Below are 17,213 nucleotides of genomic sequence, written 5' to 3' on the forward strand. Positions count from 1 at the left end.
GACTTCAGACCACAGCTAGTCAGGAGAGAGCTACTACATAGCCACAAAGGGTAAGCCTTGTGCCTGTGAGTGCATGGAGCTTTAGCGTCCAGTTCAACAAAATAAACTCTAATTTATTGAAAATGTCCCATGAGTCCTTAGTTAGTAATGATCTTAAACTTCAGTGCCTCACTGTGACTTTAGCAAGCCTTCCTAAATTAAAAACCAACCAAAAATACCTTCAGAGCAAAGGGACCCTGCAAGTCCACCTCTCTGAATTTGGCAGGAGAATCCCAGGCAGGGCAGGGAAGGCAATATGCACTTAGAGAACTCACTAAATGCAAACAACAAAATATTGTTAATAGATGTAAAATTTATATTCTTTACTCTAAGAAGCAAAAGCCCTGATGCTTTATTAAAAAGCCTGATAAGTCAACAAGGGAAACAAATTTTAAAGAACATTTTAATGAAAAACTGTAACATCCTAAGAACTTGTTTGTAGTTCTCCTTTTTAAAGTTTCCTCAGTTGGACTTAAGAGCACCTGCCTGCAGTTTTAAGTTTCCTGTGTACCTGTGGCAGAGGATTGCCAGTTTGAAGTAACCCAATACAACAGCTACAACCTGCCTAAAACAAAACAATAACAAAGTTAAAAAGCTGGAGAGTTTATTGGAAAATTGGTTTTGCAATGTGTAGTTTGCTAGGAAGCATCTAGGCGATTCTAAAAACTAGCAGGTGATCTTTTCTGAGATGGTTTCACCATGGACTATAAAATCACAATGGATGATCCCGTCTAGATCAGGCCAAAGGGAGGACACTTTAGGAAAGAATCCTGCTAGTAATATGCTTTTCCTGTTAATATATATATATATAACAGTCACTGGGTATTAGCCCACCGTTTGGGCAGATTTCTGCAGATCAACAAAGATGTACTGTCTTATGATGCTATATAGACAGATGATTTCTTAATTCTTAATGATGATTCTATAAGAATTCCTAAAATTAGACTAGTAATCATTAAACCTTTTATAATAGGGCTGCCATTTAAGCCCTCTCTGATACAAAAATTGCAATTAGAACTCTGCTCGTAATCCCTTGTTATGAATTAGTAGCTTCTGAGATAGAAAGGAGGCACTGACAACTTAGAACACATTCTAAGAGGTTGTAAAACAGATAACCAAAAGTTGTAGAAAGGAACTAATGATTTATTATGGGTGCAAGGACATAAGATAAAATACTAGCTGAGTTTATCTATGCAAAACTGCAGTGTTGTCTTAGATACAAACATTATGATCTTTAACTCTTCGTCAACCTGTAGAGCCAGGTAATTACGCTTAATGAAAATATATACAAACATCTCTGTTATAAACTTCTTATTCAATTTATGATTTGAATTTATGTTTGAACTTTTAGTGAACTTTTATTTTTATTTTTGTTGTTGTTGTTGTTTGTTTTTTTAAAGGGTGCTTGGAAAACCAAGTGATTTATTCTCCTCAAAAAGGCACAAAAACTATTAACAATTACATTCCATGCCATTATTATATCAGAGCAGGAGAAGAAAGCAAGATTAAAAGGACAGCAGAGTAGAGTAACTTAGAAATTAAAAGGGAACTCAGAAATTAAGAGAGCAATACACAAAATGAAGAGAGAAGGAGGGCCAGAGAAGAAGCTGTAGAGAGAGCAGAAAGAGTGGACAGGCTTCAGCAAGGCAGGTTTAGTCTTACTAAAGAGGACAAGGGTTTTTTCCTCATAGACTTGGGTTTAATTCATTTAGCAATAAAAGGGTAGACGCTTTTTCTTCTCTATGAAATAAAGATTGGAGGTCATTTTTCATCCAGCATGGATGAGTTCTTTCTGCACTAGAGCTTGGTCTTTTACTCCATATATATATGTAAATATGGATGTGTGAGTGTGTGTGTGTGTGTGTGTGTGTGTGTGTGTAAATATGTAGTTATGAGGTAAGTATGTAGCAGGGCCCAACTGGAATGCATAAAGACACATGAGTTTGTATATGGTAGTATGTGAGTTTATGCATATTTGCTTGTGTAAAAGTTTTTCCTAAGTGACTCTCTTCTCCTGGTTCAGTAAAAGTTTATTGCTCCAAACCTCCCTCCTGCCTGCCAAGGGAGAAGCCAGGCTTCTGGGCAAGAGAGAAAAAGGTTCTAGCAATGAATCCTTTACTTAATCCTGCTGTTAGGCTACCGGTGTTAATCATCCAAGCCAGCAGTTTTTAACTCATTCTTGCTCAGAACAAACAGGAAAGTTTTTAGGATATTTTCTAGAAGTTATCAGCAAGTATACAGTGTAGTCAGAGAGCTAGAAAGCCAGAGACTATTGGTCTTTAAATCTACCTCTATGTCCAGCTCTGTGTCCTGCTTCAGCCCATTCCAGCCCAGGCAGTCTTCTGGCAATAGTTATTTCCTTTCTCTAAAGAAATAATAACTTCAGTCTCTTACACTGTGTTGAAATGGTCCTCTTTCCTCAGCACAAAAATCACACAGGAACAGTTCCTAATGTGTGGGTTCCTATTTTACTTTTTGAGAACAGAGCAAGGTAGCTGGGTATCTCAGTAATGGTGACAACACTGGTTGTATCTGACCTACGAGAATGGAGAAAAAGATGCTAACTAAACACACATTACCCAAGGAACAACAGATCTAAAAATCATCAACTCACCTGTTAACAGTGTTGAATGCCTCAGCTAGGCTCTTCTGTAGTCCTGTGCTGTGAAGTATAAGGAGCCTGAGGGAAAGCTTAGCCCAGAAGCACACAGGCCATGTTTCCCCATGAGGACCTCTGTCCCTGGTAACTGTCCCATCAAATCCCAACGTGCTGGTGCTCTGCAATTCCTTGTGCAACCACTTGTGAAGACTTTGTCTGAATCTTTATCATTTTCCTTCCTTGAAATATCATGCTTTAGCTTACTCCAAATATGGAAAAGTAAAATAGTTTTAAAAAAAAAACTTATTTATAGCTTAAATTCTTTCATTTTATTTTTAAAAAACTAAGATACAAACTATTGCACTTCTGAAAGAATGAGGTAGGGGGATATGGGTGGACAGAAAAGCATAAGTAGCCCCCTGAGAGGTTCCTAGAAGACACACAAAGAAGAGTGGCTGGGAAGTAAGGGTATGGGTATCTAAACAGGACCGACAGAGGACAGAGGACTCAGAGGGCCATAAAAGGCTCAATTACATCGTTTTAGTAAACTCTCAGCCTTAGTGCATCTCCCATCCCTACCGGATAAAGTTTTACTTTCTCATCCTCTGAGGCTCCTGTGTCTTTTCCCCGACATTTAGTCCTTTTTCCCTGGCCCTCCTTCTAAGCCTCCTGGTTTTCTGTAGCCTGTATTCTGTCACTCTATTATTTTCTGTTTCCTTTTTTTCCTGCCCTCCCTTAAGATCTGTGTTTTACCATTCCTGGTCCTTTTCTAGTTCATTGGCCAATGACATTGGTCCACTTAGGAGAAAAAAAAAACATGCAGTGTTTGTTCTGACAAAGAAAAAAAATGCTTTTGACTGAATCTACCATCAGAGGTCTAACTGAAGTATTTGATATTTGAGCTGAGCTCCTGACTGCCCTCTAGTGCTCAGGAGTTAATTTGGAAGAACACCTACTGGTAGCAATAGTTGTCATTGCTGATTTGAAGTTAGAATTTTGTGACAAGCATGGCAGGGGAGGATCCAGGAAGAAGGTTGTGGTATTTGATCTACAGCTATCAGATACAATGGTGATTCACGTAGGAGTGCCACGTACGATTCATCCATCTATGTTCTGCGCTGGAGAGCAGAAGACTGCTTAAGATATGGGGCTTAGCCTTGTTGTCCAAGGTGGGCATTTTTCTTTGCTACGTGAAATTTATGCCTATATTTTGACTTTTTTTGTACTTCAGAAATATCCTGAGATCTAGGAACAAGTCACTGACAGAGAAGAAGCTGCCGTAGGTGACATGTCATAGTGAGCTCTTTTTTCCCTTTTATTAGATATTTTCTTTGTTTACATTTCAAATGTTATACACTTACCTCACTTCCCCTTCAACACCCCCCCATCCTCCCCTCCTCCCCCTGCTCATTAACCTACCCACTCCCACTTCCCTGTCCTGGTATTCCCCTATACTGGGGCACGAAGCCGTCACAAGGCCAAGGGCCTCTCCTCCCATTGATGACCGACTAGGCCATCCTCTGCTACATATGCAGCTGAAGCCTTGAGTTCCTCCTCGTGTACTCTTTTTTTTTTTCTTGCGGCTTTTTTTTTAAATTAGGTATTTATTTCATTTACATTTCCAACACTATCCCAAAAGTCTCCCACATATTCCCCCACCCACCCACTCCCACTTCTTGGCCCTGGCATTCCCCTGTACTGAGGAATATAAAGTTTGCACGACCAATGGGCCTCTCTTTCCACTGATGGCTGGCTAGGCCATCTTCTGATACATATGCAGCTAGAGACATGAGCTCCGGGGGGTACTGGTTAGTTCATATTGTTGTTCCACCTATAGGGTTGCAGATCCCTTTAGCTCCTTGGCTACTTTCTCTAGTTCCTCCATTGGGGGCCCTGTGATCTATCCAATAGCTGACTGTGAGCATCCACTTCTGTGTTGGTTAGGTCCCAGCATAGTCTCACAGGAGACAGCTATATCTGGGTCCTTTCAGCAAAATCTTGCTAGTGTATGCAATGGTGTCAGCGTTTGGAGGCTGATTATGGGATGGATCCCCAGATATGGCAGTCTCTAGATGGTCCATCCTTTCGTCTCAGCTCCAAACTTTGTCTCTGTAACTCCTTCCATGGGTGTTTTGTTCCCAATTCTAAGAAGGGGCAAAGTGTCCACACTTTGGTCTTCGTTCTTCTTGAGTTTCATGCGTTTAGCAAATTGTATCTTATATCTTGGGTATTCTAAGTTTCTGGGCTAATATCCACTTATCAGTGAGTACATATTGTATGAGTTCCTTTGTGATTGGGTTACCTCACTCAGGATGATGCCCTCCAGGTCCATCCATTTGCCTAAGAATTTCATAAATTCATTCTTTTTAGTAGTTGAGTATAACTCCATTGTGTAAATGTACCACATTTTCTGTATCCATTCCTCTGTTGAGCGGCATCTGGGTTCTTTCCAGCTTCTGACTATTATAAATAAGGCTGCTATGAACATAGTGGAGCATGTGTCCTTCTTACCGGTTGGAACATCTTCTGGATATATGCCCAAGAGAGGTATTGTGGGATCCTCCGGTAGTACTATGTCCAATTTTTTGAGGAACCGCCAGACTGATTTCCAGAGTGGTTGTACAAGCTTGCTATCCCACTAACAATGGAGGAGTGTTCCTCTTTCTCCACATCCTTGCCAGCATCTGCTGTCACCTGAATTTTTGATCTTAGCCATTCTGACTGGTGTGAGGTGGAATCTCAGGGTTGTGTTGATTTGCATTTCCCTGATGATTAAGGATGTTGAACATTTTTTCAGGTGCTTCTCTGCCATTCGGTATTCCTCAGGTGAGAATTCTTTGTTTAGCTCTGAGCTCCATTTTTTAATGGGGTTATTTGGTTTTCTGGAGGCCACCCTCTTGAGTTCTTTATATATATATTGGATATTAGTCCCCTATCTGATTTAGGATAGGTAAAGATCCTTTCCCCAATCTGTTGGTGGCCTTTTTGTCTTATTGACGGTGTCTTTTGCCTTGCAGAAGCTTTGCAACTTTATGAGGTCCCATTTATCGATTCTCGATCTTACAGCACAAGCCATTGCTGTTCTATTCAGGAATTTTTCCCCTGTACCCATATCTTCAAGGCTTTTTTGTTAGTTGTTTAGTCCCTGGGAACTCTAGGGGTACTGGTTGGTTCATATTGTTGTTCCTCCTATGGGGCTGCAAACCCCTTCAGCTTCTTGGCTACTTTCTCTAGCTCCTCCGTTGGGGACCCTGTGCTCTGTCCAATGGATGGCTGTGAGCCTCCACTTATGTGTTTGTCAGGCACTGGCAGAGCCTATCAGTAGACAGCTATATCAGGCTCCTGACAGCAAGCACATAGTGAGCTCTTGTTGCCTTCTACTCTTCCATCTACCCTCCCAACTTAAAGAACAGTTTCCCCATTGGTGGTAGGACAGGTGACTGATCACAGATACCTATGAGAAGTCATGAAATCTGTCATTAGGATGCACTGTCAAATAGACCTTAGAGGACTCTATGAGTTTGTCTTATGAGAGACACTGGAACTTGAGAGCATGCCAGTTACTCTTTATGCAGCACTTGGTAAGCAACTCCAGTTGAGCATCTGAAGTAGTGGAGCTCCTGCGCTGTGTGGTTTCCATGTGGCTTTTCTTTAGTACTTAGTAGCCATGCCAAAGTTGTTGAATCTTCTCTCCTGGAACAGCAGAGCAACATTCAGGAGACTAGGACTTGAGTTCAAGTTCTGGATCAACCACGTAGTAGCTGAGGGGAATGTAGCAGACTGCTTCATGAATTTTGTGCTTGATTTCCTCATACCTGCGTGAGATTATTGGTAATATCTACTGCAAAGTTCACGACGGTGGCTGCCAAGGCTTAGTAACCCATGTCCAAGGTGTACAAAGTTAATTACAGAAAGGGAAATTGCGGATATGAGGAGATGAAGACCTTGCCAAGTGCCACAAATGCCCATCACAACATGGTTTTCCTCTGCTCTTATTGGAAACTAAGTATATTGTCCTAATGAATGACCCACAGGTGCTTAGCTGCATTCTTTTGTAATTAAATGTTTATTAGAGTTCTCACAGGGAAGAAATTATAGTCACTAAGAAAATATTAATTTTTTAAGTCATTGTGCCCAACAATGTGTTCTTTATGAGATTCCCACGCAAATATATCACTGCTCATATTTACCTCAGCACCATCTCTTGTTCCATCCATAGTCCTGCAGTTTTATCTCCCTCCAAATGTTCCCAGTCTACATTTCTCTCTTTCTTATATATATGCAACCTTACTGAATCAATTTTTGTGTTGTCCATATGTACATGTGTTTAGGCCTGATGAGGTACGGTTGAAAAACCTATGTGAGAGCTCGTTCCTGGAGGAAACTAATCCTAACTCTATCTGCAGCTTTTATCACCTTATTCTTTGTATTTTGATCAACTGTGGATATTTGTCCTATTTGAGGGGGGATGTTCATAACTTTGTCTTTGTAAATTGTCTTGATGGTTAATTATTGCCAGGAGGTCTAGTCCACTATGGGCCAGATCATCCTAGGCAGACGGTCCTAAATTGTATAAGAAATCTATGTGTATAAGGTAACCTGCAAGCCAGAGAGTAAACAACATCTCCTTTGTTCGTGTTGTATCTCTTTGGCTATAAAGTGCACTGCTTGGCCAGAGGTAATACTGGATAAAATAGCAGGCAAGGCTGCTTTCAAGTTTCTGCACTGACTTTCCTCAGTGATGGACTATCATCTGGAACTATATGCTAAAATAAAGCTTTTCCTTTCTCAAGTTGTTTTGTTTGTTTGTTTGTTTGTTTTGGGCACAATATTAGCCATAGCAACAGATACCAATTCCAATAAGTATGATCAATACTTATATCAGTATGGGCATAGGAAACCTATGAACATCTACACCTTCAAAAAAGAGTGATTTGTCATTTGCCATTCCCAAAAGTTATCAACTGACAATAGTCTCTGCATGGAGTGAGTGCTCCATGGGGCATTTCCCTATTTATGTGGCATATTTGGCTGGCTTAGTCTCATGTAAGAAATCACATATGCTATGAATTCATAACTGTAACAGCCAAGCCATGTCAGAAAACAGCAATCCATAGCAGTCCTTCTTATCTCCTAGTTCTGAGATCTCTGTCTTTCTGTCTTTCTTTCTCTCTCTCTCTCTCTCTCTCTCTCTCTCTCTCTCTCTCTCTCTCTCTCTCTCTCTCTCTCTCTCTCTGTCTCCCTCTCTCTCACAGTGTTTTTCTGTGTTGCCCTGGCTGTTTTGGAACTTACTTTGTAGATCAAGTTGACTTCAAACTCAGACTTGCCTGACTATGTCTCCCAGGTGCTGGAATTAAAGGTGTGTGCCACCACCACCCAGCTCTGATATCTGTTCTACCTCCTCTTCTTTAATGTTCTCTGAGCCTTGTCAGGGAGGCTGATAAAAATGTCCCATTTAGGGCTGAATACTCAGTTTTTATTTTTTATTTGTTTTTTATTTTTTTATTTTTTAGTTCTTTTACCAGATAAGTATTTCTACACTGAATGCTGCCCACCACAAAAAGAAACTTCTCTGAACAATGTTGACACCACTGACAGCCTATGGACATAAACATAAACATTTTGTCCTAGTTTGTATCTCTGTTGCCATGTTAAAACATACTATCAGAAACCAAACTAGGGATGAAAGAGATTATTCTGTCTTGCCACTTATCGGCTGTCCTAGAAGGAATCTAAGGTAGAAACTCAAGGCAGGAATCTGGAGGCCAGAACTGAAGCTGAGATCACAGAGAAATTTTGCTTTCTGGCTAGATTTACTGGCGTGCTTGGCATTCTTCCTTAGAGAAGCCAGGACCACCTGTCCAAGGGAGAATTCCCTGTAGTGGACTGGGCCTGCTCACAGACATTATTAATCGAGAAGGCGCTGCACAGCTATGCTTGCATGCCCTGCTGAGTGAAGAGATTCCTCAGTTAAAGTTTCTTCTTCCCAAGTGACTGCAGATTGTGTCAAGGTGCCTAATGCAAATGTCACAGCTGAACACTTGTCAATTTGACACATGAACACATCAGTACTAACTCATAATCGTTCCTTTCTTGGTGATTTCTAGGATTTCATGTTAATATCACAATATAAAACATAGCATACCTTTAAAATGCTGAGTCTTTACAATTTACACTTTACATTTTCAGAGACCCTTTAAATATTCAAATTCTCCTAGGAATTCATCTTAGTATCTTAAGGATGGATTCTTGTACAATAAAAACAAATTAAAACCAGTAAACAGTTACAATCAGATTAAAGATAAACCCAGGCCCAGCAGCATAAATAAATAGTTCATTGTGTGGTGTCTGAAACTCACTCATGTTTTTCTGGGCTCCAAAGGGCTTGGATATCTCCACTTCTACAGGTTTGCCATCCTCAGCCCATGTAGCTTCTCTCATGGGCTCAAGGTGGGGCCACTCTAGAGCTGCCACTGTACTTGAAGACTGTCCCACAGTCCTAAGTCCTAATGTCTTCAATGCACTGAAGTCTCCACTGCTGATGAGGCTGCACCTTCATTTAAGGCCTCTCCAGGATGCTCGCCACTGTCTCCTTTAATCCTGGATCTTCACTGAAATTATGTCTATACTTATGTCTTCGTCATGCTGTTTTAATCGTTATGGCTCAGTGGTAAATGTGAAACCCGTAACTCTCTCACGACTCCTTTTGTTTTTGGTTGCTTTGTCTCTCTTTGGTCTTTTGTACCTCCATATCAATTTTGTAGATTGGCTTTCTCTCTACATCTGTGAAAAATGGCCTTGAAAATTTGTTTAAGGTTTATATGAATTAATCTCATAAAACTTGCTTTCCTACCAAAAATCAGTATGTAGATATGATAACAACCATAATTAAAATGCCTGGTATATTCTTAACGTGATTTTCCTTTCTTTGTCTTTTCAGTATTAGCATTGACGGTCCTGACTTGAAACTGTTTTTTTTTTTTTATTCAATTTTGCACAGGGTGACAGGCATCATTTTATTCTTCTACATAGAGTTATCTATTTTTCATCAGCACCATTTACTGAAGGAAGTGTGTTTTCACCATTGCATATGCTGTTGTGTTGTTTTACTTCTGAGTCCTCAAGTCTAATTCCATTGGTCTATGTGTTTCCTGTGGTGTGTGTGTGTATGTGTGTGTGTTTGTGCATGTGTTATTATCTGTGTCTTACAGCAGGTAAAGCCGACCTCATAGGATATTTTAATAGAGTTCCTTCAGTTTCTACTCATGGAGCATTTTGAAGAGCATGGCTACAGTTTGTTACAGGTCTGGGAGAATTTGGCATTCGGTGTCCTGTCCTGACCATTTCTCTGCATGGAAGCTCTACTGCTTCACTCTCCCTGCCTACTGTGGATCTTTTTATGTGGTTTATATCTTCCTGGTGTAATTCATATACATACATATATATTCATATATACTATATGAATTATATATATTCACATATATAATATATATTCATATATATTCAGTAATTCACCTATTTTTATATTTTCATCTATTTTTATATTTTTAGCTTATTAGAGTATAGTTTCAAAATAAACAGCCTTAACAGCCCATGGAATTTATTTGTGACTCTTCTCGCACCCACTTTCACCTAGAGCTTTATGGATTTGTGTTAGTGCATCTCTGGGTTAATTAGGATAAGAATTTTTAATCTTTTCCTTTAACAAGCCATTTTTGTTTTATTTTTAAATTTTTTTTGTCATATACCTCCCATTCCATGTTCTGCACGATGCTTTGTTACTTCTGCCCTTCAGTTGTGAGGTTTTGCTTTGTTCTTTTTCTAGGGCCTTGAGGTGCATCATCAACATTAGTTTGTTTATTTGATGATTCTTCTGTTTTATTTTTACCTTGCCTAGCTTTTTATTTGTTATTTGAGAATTTCATAATATATACACTATGTTTAATCAAATTCAGTCCTCATTCCCTTATTTCTAAATCCTCTCCTATTCAGCTCATTACACCCTCCCCACAAACGTCCTATCCTTTTTTTGTTTAGAGCTACTGAGTCTACTTAGATTTTTCAGTATGTAAATGGATATAGAACCATATAGTGGATCATGGGTAGAATTTTATGGCAACATGACTGAAGAGTACTGACTCTCCTTCTCCAGCAGCTACTGATTGCCAATAGCTGCTCCATGAGAGGTGGAACTCCATGAGTCCTTCCTCAATCTGTGTAGGAATTTTGGATGGCTTGATTGTATAGACCTGGTACATGTAGTCACAACCAATCGATTATCCATTCAATCACTAATGGACATCTAGACTGTTTCCATGTCCTAGCTGTTGTGACCAATGTAGCAATGAACATGAATAAAAAAGTACCTTTGTAGTAGCATGTAGTGTCCTTTGGGAATCTGTCCAGAATTGGCAGAGCTGGATTATATAATTGGTCTATTTTTACTTTTCTGAGTAACACCCACATTAGTTCCCATAGTGGTGTCACTCATTTACACTATCGACAGTGAATAAGAATACCCCTGTCTCCACATCATCATTTGTCAATTTTCTCTTTGCCAATTTGACTGGAATAAGACTAAACCTTAAAAATAGTTTTAATTTTCATTTAATTTTCATTTCCCTGATATGATTTTGACTATATAAAATTTTTTTCTCAAATTTGTATTTCTTCCTTTAAAAACTCTAGTTATTTCAAATCCCAACTTTATGAGGTTGTGTCTGTCTTGCTATTTAGTACTTGCCTTCAGTGGTATATAGCTAAGCAAGGTAGTCCCCATCCTTAGGCTGCCTCTTTATTCAAGTGATGGTCTTCATTGCTGTATGGAAGGTTTTAGCTCCACAAAGTCCTGGTCACTGATTGATGGTCTTAGTGCTTGTGCTACTGGAGCCCTGTTCAGAAAGTGCCTTTAGGTCGAAGCAAATTCTCTACAGTTCAGGACATCAGGCCTTGTGCTCAGGCTCTTGACACATTTGAGACTGAGCTTTGTTCAGAGTGAAAGAGAAGGATCTAATTATATTTTGTAGGATGAAGCCTATCTACCATGGTTGATGTGGTCTTTTTGAAGTGTTCCTGAGTTTGATTTGCAAGTGCTTTACTGAGAATTTTTGCTTGTATGTGTGCTATGGAAATTGGTCTACAATTTTCTCTTTTTGTTAGATTTTTGACTAGATAGGATATCAGAGTAATGCTGCATTTATAAAAAGAATTTAGAAATATTCCTTCCTTGTGGATTTATGGGATAATTATTTTAGGGGTGTCATTTGTTCTTGCTTTTCTAAGGCTTTCCTGTACATATTTAGCTATGGAACTGGAGATTTCTTAATTTGTTTTGATGTAGGTCCATACTGTTACAAATTTTCCTTTTTCTGGGTATGGTAAACATGGCTTCAAATCCAACACTCAAAAGGCAGTGGCAGGTGGATATATGGGATTTTGAGGCTAACCTGGTGAGAACTCACAACTACATAATGAATTCCAGGACAACCAGGATTACAAATAGTCTCTGTCTCAAGACTCCACCCCACCTCCCCAAAAAACCCGAAAATACAAAAATACTAATTGACTAAGCCTTCATTATGCCCCATAGATATTATGTTGTGTTTTCATTTTCTTTAAACTCTGGGGATTTAAAATTTTCTGTCTTGACTCCATTACCAGTTAATAGCGTGGTACTTAGGCTCCATGGGCTTGTGCTCTTTCTGCAGTTTCCACTGCTTTTAAGAGCTATCTTTATTCTATTGTCATGAGATATAATACAAGATGCTATTATAAATGCCTTACATTTGTTGAGACTTGCTCTCTGTCTTAATACATGGTCAATTTGTAAAAATGTTCATGATGTATTGAGAATTATGTGTATTCTTCAGTATTTGGGTTAAATATACTATGTGATCTATTCCATGGCTTTTCATTGAAGTTTCATTCTGTTAATTAATTTTCCAAAACATTTCAGTTTGGGTTTTCTTTAGTAATTTTATCTTGTTGTTAAACTGCATTTTCATATCTTGGATTGGCTTCCTTATTTAATTGATTGCTTTGGGGTTTTTTGTTTTCTCTGTTTTGCTTTACTTTGTTTTTGTTTTTTGTTTTGTTTTTGATTTTTTGTTTTGTTTTCTGGACTGTATTCACGTCTTCACCAAATTATTTGGGGGGTGTGTCTATAGTAATTCTATTGTAATAGAGAAACCAGGCGGCAGTACGTCTACATGGTTAGAGCAGATGGTGGTTATCTTTCCCAAGGGCAGAGTCTGAGCCGCGCTGACTTCACAGAAACCCAAGAGTATCTCCTTCTGATCCTACCCTGGATGTCTGACTCATGTGAAGAGACAGGCTGTGCAGCCAGGATGGATGAAGAGGTTCAGCTGGACAGAGGCCCCATCCCAGTAGGAGCCAATCGATCACTGAAGTGGACACTTAATTCAAGGGCAGGGCCCCTCTCTCCATGGCTCTTTGATGAGAGAGGAGGTTATGGCATGAGCAGAAAAAAACTATGCTCTCCATTCTTCAATAACTCCCAATAGGATGAGGTTGACGGTCAACCAAGCAGTAGAACTGGATGAAACTCTAGGCTCTAGAACAGCAATGACAAGACATCTTTTGCTGTCCCTGTTGAAGTGGCAACAGACCTGCTGGGTTTTGTAAAGCATAATTTCTGTAATGTAGTCTGCAGACACAGTTGCTCCACACCAGGAGGACAAACACGAGGACAACGGTTAATGACAGAACTAGTAATTTTTCTCTTGCGGTCTCTAATATGAGAGACTCTACCGGGGTCCTCGGGGGAGTCCCTGATACCATCCAAGGCTTCAGGTAAAGCGTCTGACCTATTCCAGTGCCATGGCTATAGGTGTTTGGTGCTGTGATTTTTCTTTTTTTTTAATTTTTAATATTTTTTATTACGTATTTTCCTCAATTACATTTCCAATGCTATCCCAAAAGTTCCCCATACCCCCCCCCCCACTTCCCTACCCACCCATTCCCATTCTTTTGGCCCTGGCATTCCCCTGTATTGGGGCATATAAAGTTGGCAAGTCCAATGGGCCTCTCTTTCCAGTGATGGCCGACTAGGCCATCTTTCGATACACATGCAGCTAGAGACAAGAGCTCCAGGGTACTGGTTAGTTCATCATGTTGTTCCCCCTATAGGGTTGCAGATCCCTTTAGCTCCTTGGGTACTTTCTCTAGCTTCTCCATTGGGAGCCCTGTGATCCACCCAATAGCTGACTGTGAGCATCCACTTCTGTGTTTGCTAGGCCCCGGCATAGTCTCACAAGAGACCACTATATCTGGGTCCTTTCAGCAAAACCTTGCTAGTGTATGCAATGGTGTCAGCGTTTGGAAGCAGATTACGGGATGGATCCCTGGATATGGCAGTCTCTAGATGGTCCATCCTTTCATCACAGCTCCAAACTTTGTCTCTGTAACTCCTTCCATGGGTGTTTTGTTCCCAATTCTAAGAAGGGGCATAGTGTACACACTTTGGTCTTCATTCCTCTTGAGTTTCATGCGTTTAGCAAATTGTATCTTATATCTTGGGTATCCTAAGTTTTGGGCTAATATCCACTTATCAGTGAATACATATTGTGTGAGTTCCTTTGTGATTGTGTTACCTCACTCAAGATGATGCCCTCCAGGTCCATCCATTTGGCTAGGAATTTCATAAATCCATTCTTTTTAATAGCTGAGTAGTACTCCACTGTGTAAATGTACCATAATTTCTGTATCCATTCCTCTGTTGAGGGGCATCTGGGTTCTTTCCAGCTTCTGACTATTATAAATAAGGCTGCTATGAACATAGTGGAGCATGTGTCCTTCTTACCGGTTGGAACATCTTCTGGATATATGCCCAGGAGAGGTATTGCTGGATCCTCCGGTAGTACTATGTCCAATTTTCTGAGGAACCGCCAGACTGATTTCCAGAGTGGTTGTACAAGCTTGCAATCCCACCAACAATGGAGGAGTGTTCCTCTTTCTCCACATCCTTGCCAGCATCTGCTGTCACCTGAATTTTTGATCTTAGCCATTCTGACTGGTGTGAGGTGGAATCTCAGGGTTGTTTTGATTTGCATTTCCCTGATGATTAAGGATGTTGAACATTTTTTCAGGTGCTTCTCTGCCATTTGGTATTCCTCAGGTGAGAATTCTTTGTTCACTTCTGAGCCCCATTTTTTAATGGGGTTATTTGATTTTCTGGAGTCCACTTTCTTGAGTTCTTTATATATATTGGATATTAGTCCCTTATCAGATTTAGGATAGGTAAAGATCCTTTCCCAATCTGTTGGTGGCTTTTTTGTCTTATCGATGGTGTCTTTTGCCTTGCAGAAGCTTTGCAGTTTCATGAGGTCCCACTTGTCAATTCTCGATCTTACAGCAGAAGCCATTGCTGTTCTATTCAATAATTTTTCCCCTGTGCCCATATCTTCAAGGCTTTTCCCCACTTTCTCCTCTATAAGTTTCAGTGTCTCTGGTTTTATGTGAAGTTCCTTGATCCACTTAGACTTGACCTTAGTACAAGGATATAGGAATGGATCGATTCGCATTCTTCTACATGATAACAACCAGTTGTGCCAGCACCATTTGTTGAAAATGCTGTCTTTCTTCCACTGGATGGTTTTAGCTCCATTGTCGAAGATCAAGTGACCATAGGTGTGTGCGTTCATTTCTGGGTCTTCAATTCTATTCCATTGATCTACTTGTCTGTCACTATATCAGTACCACGCAGTTTTTATCACAATTGTTCTGTAGTAAAACTGTGATTTTTCTTGCCTGCATAAACTTTCAGAAAAGCTGGAGACAAAAGGATGAGGGAGTTTGGTTTAGAGCTGAAAAAATTCCAGATACCAGCAGTGGAAGCTTCAGCCCTACCTCTTTTCCGAGGAATGAGTTTAGTCTCAGAGCGAGCATTATGCACTGTGGTTGGAAACCGGATCTACTCACCACCATCCACCCTCCCTCACCCTGCATGTGACTCTCACGAGGGCAAAGGCTGAAAGGAAAGTGGTCTCTATTCCTTCGCACCTGGGAATTACTTGGTGACCTGGTGAATGGCATCAGCAAGGTGGGCAAGGTAGCCCACATTGCCATAGGTGACCCCTGCCACGGAGATTTGGCCATCTTTTGTCATGTAGACCAAGAAATCCTTGGTCAGCCACTCCACCTGCTCAGGCTTTAAGCTGGTGAAACAGAACATGCTGATCTGATCAGTGATGTGCTGCCAGTTGTGGGAAGAGCCCCCTTTCTTCAACTTGGAGACCAGCTGGGTCCTCATGCTGATGATGCGGTCAGCCATGCCTTTCACCTCTTGCAACCACTGCTTCCACAAGTCTGGAGAAGTCAGGATGGTTGCTGCAATCCGGGCCCCATTGAGATGTGGGTTAGAATACAGGGGACAGATCAGGATCTTTAGCTGTGACTCTACCCTTTTGGCTTCTTTGGCATCTTTGCAGACCACCGTGAAGGCTCCCACACGCTCACCGTATAGGCCCATGTTCTTGGCATACGATTGGCAGAGACAGACCTTGATGCCCTGCTTGATGAAGTGCCGCACGGCCCAGGCATCCTTACCACCATCACCGCTGGCAAAAGCCTTGGTAGATAAGTCAAAGAATGCGAAGGGATTCTTTTTCTTCACCACGGTTGTCATTTCCTTCCAGTGCTCTGGACACGGGTCCACACCCATGGGGTGTGAGCACAGGCTTGCAGGACGAGAACACTCTGCTTTGGGATTTTTGTTATGTCTTCTAGGGCTCCAGAGAAATCAAAGCCGCAAGTCTTGGGGTCATAGTAGCGATAACCTTGGAGATGCATGCCAGCATCTCCAAGCATCCCTGAAGATGGGCATATGTTTTCCCCAGGATGGTTTGGGCAGAAAGACATCTCTGCTGAACTTAAAAAAAATCTTTGCAGAAAATTGCCTCCAACCCTTAAGGCTCCAGTTCTGGAAATGGTCTGCACAGTGACAAACCGGCTGCTTTTCAACACTTCATTGTTCTCGCCCAGGATCAGTTCTGCAGAAGCCTTATAAAATAGGCAGGCATTCTTTGTCCAAACTTTTTGCAGCAATCTGGGCCTCTGCCTTCCAAACACTGGGGAGCACGTATGGCTTTCTGTTATCATCCCTGTAGGCACCAACTCCCAGGTTCCTCTTCTTGCTGTTAGTATCTCTCTTGTAGGTTTCAGTAACTTCCAGGATGAGATCTGAAGGTCCCATTTCGACATGGGTCCACCAGGAGCTGGCTCTGGCAGAGGCTGCAGCAGCAAGACCTGGGTGAAAGGCAGCAGCCATCTCAGAGAGGACACGGCTAGAGTGCAGGAGGGCCATGGTTGGGGGTGGGGGGTAAGATGGCAGTGGGTGGTAGTAGAGCTGAGATCAGGGAAGCCCATCGTTGAATTGTTTAAGCATACTTATAATCACTCTTTTGAATTCTTTGTCTGGAAATTCTTCCAGGTAATGTGTATGTATGGCATTAGTAATTTGTGGAACAGATCTATATCTTGGTTTCATATCTGGTTCTGTTTCTGTGTTGGAATTTCACATCTACAGCACATTGTTGGTTATGGTTCCTCCTTCTTT

At 40.9% G+C, this 17,213-nt stretch overlaps 1 pseudogene; it reads right to left on the reverse strand.

The window, feature by feature from the left end:
- Window positions 1-15,665: 15,665 nt before the first annotated feature.
- On the reverse strand, window positions 15,666-16,961 carry LOC147001867 (aspartate aminotransferase, mitochondrial pseudogene; annotated as a pseudogene).
- Between the last annotated feature and the right edge of the window lie 252 nt (window positions 16,962-17,213).

Source organism: Mus caroli, unplaced genomic scaffold (assembly GCF_978045245.1).
Source record: "Mus caroli unplaced genomic scaffold, Mus_caroli_1 scaffold_12, whole genome shotgun sequence".
Taxonomy (NCBI): domain Eukaryota; kingdom Metazoa; phylum Chordata; class Mammalia; order Rodentia; family Muridae; genus Mus; species Mus caroli.